Consider the following 8,243-nt stretch of genomic DNA (forward strand, 5'->3'; position numbering starts at 1 on the left):
TTTAATATGGAGAAACCTAGGTGAAAGCCCAAAGTCCATGATGCAGGGCGCCATCAAAATTGAGAAGAGGATGAGAGAAGATGGATTAAATCAAAAAGCAGTGATTAGGTGCATCAAATCTGGGCTTTAAGAGCTTGTTGACGAAGAGAGGTAAGTAAAGAGCTAGACAGTTTTGATGCCCTATAGGAGAATGAGTTTCAGTGAGAGACAAAGCCATGAGTCTCCATTTGAACACAGTGAGGATCCAGGAAGGAAGAAAAGTGAGAAGGATGGCAAATTTGCATTGTATGGGTAATAGCTGAAGAAGGTTCAGAGGAGTAAATAATAAATAAAGATATTTTAAAATGAAGGGTGTGAGCTTAGAGATTTGGAGGCCCTGTTGTGTGCCTATGCTCTGAGGTGCTTCCCAATCCACTCTCTGATATGCAGTATCATTGTGTGGTAATTATGGCTTTATGTAATGTGTGGTATACCTTTAAGAAGGATGTTATAATTGAAGGTCACATGATCTTGTGTAACCAATAGAAGAGTAGCACTGGCTAACTCTATCATCAGTTAGAGGTCAGTAGTCTGTAGTTAGTAGTTTGGAAATAGGGTTTGATGTAGATGCACACATGTGTAGCTGCTGAGTACCTTGTAAATAAACAGAATGTGTCCCACCTAAGAAGTGTCTGCTGGTCAACTCTATCTATAGACCAACTCGGCAGTCCCACAACAAGCGTGCAACTGGGTTTCACAAGTTCCAACACATTGTTTTGCCATCTATGTAATTATGGTAGTGTCCAAGGCCCACTACCACAGTTGTCATTGGAGTCTGGTTTTGTGCAGTTTACATTTTGCAGAGTGGTTTAAGAAACTAGCCCTCTCCCTTAAAGCAAAACTCTGATGTTTAACAGAATTCTCTATTACTGCAGTACAATTTAAAGACTTTCGTTCTCTTAACATATCCATTCTTGTAACATACAAACTTCCTACACCAATTGGAAAGCAAAAAGACTCATTACCCAATTAGATGATGCTTATCAGCCAAACAGCTTTACCCCCATTTTCAACGTTTTTATATCTGGTAAAGAGAAATGTTCAAATAAAATTACAGAAAGAACAGTCAATTTAATATCCCTATGCTTTTTCTCTAGGGTTACACAGAGCTCTGTCCTGGAGGTTGATCTTCAATTCCTGGAGATTGATTTTCAATTCCTGGAAACTTCAGGCCAATCCTGGAGGGTGGCAACCCTATGACTGACCCACTCTGCATTCAAACATTTTCTGTTTTTATTTCAGATTTCCAACTTTTTTGCAATTTTCCTTTCATCTCTTTCATTGATGGGCTTATATAATCATAAGAGTAGTTTAGAGGGTTTCCGGACAGTGTGGTTGAGGTCAAGAAACTAGAGTAATTGAAGAAATAGCTGGATACTGTAGTAGGAAGACAATAGGAGTGACAGTAAGGTAGAAAGCAAATGGACTGTAGGGCCTCCTTCATCCAGACTATTGTGTAAGCCAACATATCACTTACTAGACACAGTTACAAATAAATAGCTATCTATGGAGGATTTTTTCAGAACCTGCAATCAAACAAATTAGTACATATAACCCAAAATCTGCAGTTTTCCAATGATATATTGAGAGCTGGTGTTGACTGTTGACATTCAATACCAATATTGTCAAATAACCTCAGTATGCACATGGTTAGCCTCAGCCCATCATTCCGGCAAGATTCAATCTGATGCAATATTCACACACTACATCATTGAGAGCTTCAGGAGTGCAGCAATGAATTTGAATTAAGCAGATGATAAATAACTGTGCAATTCTTGAGTAAAAACCCCCTCCAGTCTCAGCACCTGCTCTCCTATTTCCTTTCTAACATCTTGTTCATCTATCACAAAGCAAAAGCTTATCACTCCTAAAGCTGAACTGCTGTTTTTCCAATAATCTAATTAATTTCAGATCAATTTCATCACTTGAAAATCAAACAACCATGAATCGTGGTTTATGTAGTTTTAGGACATATGTCATGGATCAGATTAGATAGAGGATACAAATCAACAGTAAACGATTTACAAGAATTAACCAGTGAATTCTTCTAGCTACGAAACTCATGAACACTATAGCAAATGGCAAAGGAGTGATTTATTTTCTTTATACTGCTGCACCTTGGGCATTTCATTTATTTAAAACTAAATGTTTAAAGCAGTTGAAGTTTTTTTTTATTATCCTGACTGCAATGTAATGCTGTTTTAGCATCTGGGGCAGGACTTTGGGGTCGTTGGGCGGGTGTGGTAGGCGCGCCCGGGAGCAGCCAGGAAACAGTCTGCCATCGCGATCAAGCACCGACTGCAGTTTCATGCTGGCGGGCCAATGAATGTCCCCCCAGCGAAAAACGCGGCTCTGCACTGGCTGGGAAGGGCCTAGTGGGGGCGGGGGCCTGTCGGCCGCATAGTCCAATGGTGACCCCGCGGCTGGTTTAAAAGCAGCCCAGGCTGTCCCTGGAAGGCTGCCATGGAAGGATGCCTCCTGTTCTTTCGCCATGGATTCAACTGTGGTTGGACATGGCAGGTGGGAGGGCAGGTTGGGTGGGCACACGGCCCCCTGCTTTTCTAATGAGTGCCTTGCTGTCCTCCTGGAGGAGGTGACTACCAGGACGGACAGTCTTGTCCCCAGGGATGGGAGGAGAAGGCCACCGCACCTCACCAATAGGGCATGGGAGAAGTTAGCAGCAATGGTGAGCAGCCATAACGTGGTGTGGCACACATTGGTCCAGTGCCAGTGGCGCTTCAATGACCTGCTGCGCTCAGGACGGGCGAGTACCGTGTTGGCATGAGTCAGTGTGCAGAGGTGTAAAGGTGTGGCTGTCCCTCCTATGGACTTCAGGGGTGTTAGAGTCTGAGTGCCAACTGTCAATGATGCCGGAACTGGGCAAGGGGATGAGTCCTGGCTGTCTGGGCTGGGTGCCTTGTGGCTCGAGGCCCACGACTTGCATGTGCCCTGCAAGGTGCTCCTCAGCTGTGGTTGGTCAGGTTGTAATGGCACTGCAGGTACAGAGTGGACTAATCAATGCTCCTCTATTGTTTCAGGAGAAGATGGCCCACAACAATATAGAAAGGTCATGGACTGGCAGAGGCCCTGCTAGCCTTCTATTGTTTTCAGATACGAACAAGGTGCTCTGGAGCTGAAACAAGGTGAGGAGAGGCCAGGGTGGCAGATGAAGGTATGAGTGCAATGCACAGAGGTGAGAGTTTCGGATTGTGCAACCATTCTAGAGTAGTCTCTTCACTGATGTGAACCTTAAATCTGGAGTCCCCATTGATCATTGGAAGATGGAGGCAACATGATTCAGATCTCCACAGTCTCACCAGGGCACCTGGCACGAAGTGACAGTGTGATGACTTTAACTAATGACATGTCCTTGTTCTCCCTTTTAGGTTCGCCAGCAGGCATGCGGTCTGTGGATCCCAAAGGGCCACCCCCTAACACTGGAGGACCATCGAGCTTCTGTTGCCACTGTGACACACCTGCTCTCTGGAGCAGGCACCAAGCATTAGATCGGCGGCTATTATTTTGGTGCACATTGGTGAAGACACTTCACACTTGCTTGAGGTGCAGGTGCAGGCAGGGAATGCCCAGGGCACTAGCAGTTGGAGGACTGCGGGGGAGCAGGATGATGCTCAATCGAAGGCTGATGATGAGCATCTGGAGTCGTCCATTAGGCAGTAGATGCTGATGTCCAGCAGGGTGTGCAGGAGGATCTGGCAGAGATCCATGAGGGTATGCATGCCATGGTCTCCGTGATGGAGGAGTCCATGTGGAGCATGAGCACTGTGTTGACCATCATAGCTGAGCGCACTGCCTCCTCCATTGAGATGGTGGCAACTCTCATGGAGAGGCTGCTCCAGGAACTGAGTCAGGGGTTCCTGGAGTTGCACTAGGACCTGCAAGCTCTCACACAGGCAATGACCAAAGTCATCAAGGCCAAAAAGACAGCAGGGTCAGCAGGCTGTCTCCAATGCCTGTGCCAGTGAGTGTCGAGCACCTAGACATAGCACTCGCAAAAGTAAGTTCAAGGCAGCATGAGCAAAGAGGGACAAGTCACGGGTGATTTTATGTTCATTTATGTTGATTTTATGTATACTGGTCTGGGGTTGAAGGCCAGAAACATTTATGTAAATATTATAGAACTGTCAGAATGAGAGAAATTGTGTTTTTGTTGTCATGGCTTGAGAATGCTTCACCTTTTTATTTCTGGTGTGGGGAATGCCAGTATGTAATGCTGGACGTAGCTGGCTCCGAACTTTATTGCACAGGCACTGAGTCCTCTTTGTGTTCAAATAAAAGGGTCCTTTCAGACATCCTGGATGGAGGTGGCAGCAGTGGCATGCAGTTGAAGCTGAGCTTTGGTAGCCTAGCTGAAGGACCGTTGGATCAAGGGATCCTTGGTGTCCCTGCCTCCCTGTAGGTTATTGAGGCCTGGCTTCATGCCCTCAGCATTCTCCTCACTGTGCTTATCTTCAGACTCACCACTGGACTCATCATCTGTGGCTTGTGTAACTGTGTCAAGATCCTATTCCTCTAATGGGTCCTCCCTTGCCAGTACCAGATTGTGGAGGGTGCAGCATGCAACCGCTATCAGTGACACCCACTCTGGGGGCTATTGCAGTGCTCCCCATGAATGCTCCAGGCATCGGAAATGCATCTTGAGAAGAGCAATGGTCCTCTCTACCACCGCTCTTGTGGAGACATGACTCATATTGTAACGCATTTCTGCCTCTTCTTAGGTGGCAGAGAAGCGTCATGAGTCACCTCTTCAGCCATCCATCCAGTTGGGCTGGAGCACTGAAGAACCTCAGCACCTCAGAGTGTCTCAGAATGTAAGAGTCATGGGAGCTGCCAGTGTACCTTGCACAGACTTTGCATCCTATGGTCACACAGCTACCTGCACATTCATGGAGTGGAATCCCTTCCTGTTGACGAAGGCACCCGGCTGACCCGCTGGCGCCTTGATGGCCAGATGTGTGAAGTCGATTGCACACTGGATGCGGGGGAACCCAGCAATCACTGCAAAGCCTCTGGCTCACTCAGCCTTGCTGGCCTTGTCCGTACGGTAAAAATAAGGTCAGGACCCGCCTGAATAGATCTTCTGTCACCAGCTTGACGCAACTGTGGACAGCGGATTGGGAGACTCCACAAAGATTCCCCACTGAGCCCTGGAAAGAGTCGGAGATATAGAAGTTGAGGGCCACTGTGCCCTTCAGCGCCACTGGCATGGGGTGTCTACCCTCACAGAGCTAATCTCAGGCCCAATCACCTGGCAAATGTAGGTCACAGTCTCCCTTGAGAGGTGGAGCCTCCTTCGGCATTGCACCTCAGACATATTGAGATAGCTGTATCATGGCCTGTAAACCCTGGCAGCAGGATAGTGGCATCTTCTGTGGCCCCCTCTGCGTTGGTCTACCTGTTGGCCCTTCGCTCCTTGTGCCTGTGCCTCTCCTCCCACAGGTCACTCCCCTGGAAGCTGCACTGGGACACCTGGCCTCCTCTCCCTTCTGCCCCTCTCTTCCTCCTTAGAGGAGGTGCCTCCAGCAGAGACCACAATCCCCATTACCAGGATAACAGAAGACTGCTTGGTACCTGGAAGGGTCCACACAGTCTGAATCCTCTGGGGGCCTTGCAAACACAAATAAGTCCTGAAATGAAGCCTGGAAATGTTAAGAATGAAGCCCCAAATAGAGATAAGGCTGCCAAGTACCAATAAGGAACCAACAGCAAACTATCTCCAAAACTCCTTACTACTCACATTGGCAATGCTGCTTTCTATCCCGCCCATGGATGAGGCTTTTGAAAATGTCAGCTGGCCACCTGCCTGCATTGCCCATGTGGCGAGCTCGAAATCGCACGGGCAAGGGAAAATTGCCATCAATTGGAACTGTTAAAGGCCTTAAGTGGCCTCTTAATTAATGGTGGGCACTCTCCGGCACCTGTGTGCACCCGCCAACCGAAATATCGCGCAAGTGCGCGATGACGTTGGTTCGCTCACCCAACGACATTGCACGCAATTTTACACCCAATTGGGTCAGGTGCATGCCCGCCCACGGGATGTAAAATTCTGCCCCTGGAGTCTAGATGGTGTTATTTTTCCACCTCTTCTGCCTGGATTAAACTTAAGCACAGTGCACCTGAAGTGGACTCTACCTGACAACGCTTGAACTTCAGTCAATTTTCAGGTTCATGTCGTGATTTGGCTTTGACAGGCCTTTAGTGTAAGCCTGTCCTGTTTAAAGGAAAGACCCATATTAATGTAGGGCCTTTACAACCACAGCACACCCCAAAGTGCCTTACAGCCAATTAGGTACTTTTTGAAGTGTAGTCACTGTTTTAACGTAGAAAATTCGGCAACCAATTTGACACAGCAAACTCCCACAAGCATCAATGTGATAATGATCAGGTCATTTGTCTTTGTGATGTTGACTGAAAAATGAATATTTGCCAGGACACTGGGGATAACAGGCAAACACAGTCACTTGCAAGTGCCGGTCACATGCATGCACCACACCTAAACAGATTTAGGGCGGGATTTTCCTCACTTGCCCGCATCCGGGATCGTCAGGTCCTGCTGCAAGTCAATGGATTTCTGACTGGGGCGCTGCCTTGCCCGCAGTGGGGTTGGAAAATCCTGGCTTTAGACATGTACCCTCCTTATGGACCATGCACATTAAAAAGACTCAGATCCCTTTGAGGTTTTTGACCTCAGGGGTGAAGGGGAGTCAGGATGAAGAGTAGCCATTAACCTCTTCAGGTGCAGATACACATCAAGCCCTTGGTAAAAACCCTGTAAGTCATGGCGCAGCACAAAGGGGAAAGAGACAAATGATTTTCCCAAAGGCCCACTGGGACTAGATGGGGGTTCCAAGCCCACACTTGCCAGGAGATAGGTCGGGGAGCTATTTTCATGGAGGTGGCCTTAATTGGTTGCCTTTGCTCTCGCCATCCTATATAGGACAGCTGGCAGCTCTAGAACCATGGCAGCCCCACTGGGAGAGGAGGGTGCTACTGAAGCGTGTAGGTAACCACAAGGCTGCCTCAAAATGGAAGCGCTACCAGAGGGGTAAGAATAATTATATGTTTTAGAGGGGGGAAGGCGGCAGGCCCCATGGAACAGAAGGAAATGTCCTTCAGGGGATCATTGGCATCATGGTGTGGTCCTGTCAATGAGGCCTGCAGCTTCTGGCTCCAATGACTCCCCGCTGCCTGCTGCAGGGATGCTACCTCCATTAAACTGGCAGCCTCTGCTCATGCAGTTGGGAGCTGCTCTGCTGCCAGATAAATGCTGGTGAGACTGAAAGATTACCCTCAGCTGATGCCTTAATCCTTTAAATTGGCTGCCCAGTTCTGCAGAGCAGGCAGCTAATCAGCAACCTGACCTACCCCTCTGAGAAACTCCCCTGTGGTGGGAATGCATCATGGCACTGTCCCAATGCGGCTCTCCATTATTGCTCGGCCCCACCCCACCTCTATTTCACTACCCGGAGCCAGGAAAATTCTGCCCAGATTGTTACAGGCCTCCATATCCCTCTCTTGCCCGTTTAGAGCCTGGTGAATGAATGTTCCTCGGGTATACAGGAAAGGAACTTTGGGACTGTTGTGCCTTGTGCCTGTGCCAGCACAGGGTAATTCACAACAGAGGTTAACTGTCTGAAATATCCAGGCAGCCACACATGATTTTCCAATGTGTACATGGTGGACAATATTTTGCACAACGAGCATGTACTTGGGTTATTATCCCTGGTATTGTATGTGTTCTTATAGTTGGCTTGACTGCAGGACAACTGTTTGGCCATTTTCATATGTTCAGCATCATTGAGAATGGTATCATAGGTTCTGATGGATTTTATGCAATCCGTCTCATTGTGTGAAGTTAATGGGTTGGAAGAAGGTTTATGCCTCCCACGGTGGAACTTATTAAGAATAAATCATCAGTTTAGAGATTTTCTGTTCACCAGTACTTCTAATCTTGAGCCAATAAGCACAAAACAGATGTAAATTTAAAATCAGTGACAAAAACATAAAACAATTTGACAGTGTAGGGAATTGAAGTTGAAATCTTAACGACCGTCAAAAAAATTAGATGGACAAATTCCTGACATCTGTAGGGATTCACTTTTGCTAAATGATGGGCTATAATTTGCTATAGAAGAGGGCACCTAAGGTGTCTGCTGTCAGTTAAATTTGCCCTTGAAAAATTTTGC

Source organism: Carcharodon carcharias, chromosome 15, assembly GCF_017639515.1.
Source record: "Carcharodon carcharias isolate sCarCar2 chromosome 15, sCarCar2.pri, whole genome shotgun sequence".
Taxonomy (NCBI): Eukaryota; Metazoa; Chordata; class Chondrichthyes; order Lamniformes; family Lamnidae; genus Carcharodon; species Carcharodon carcharias.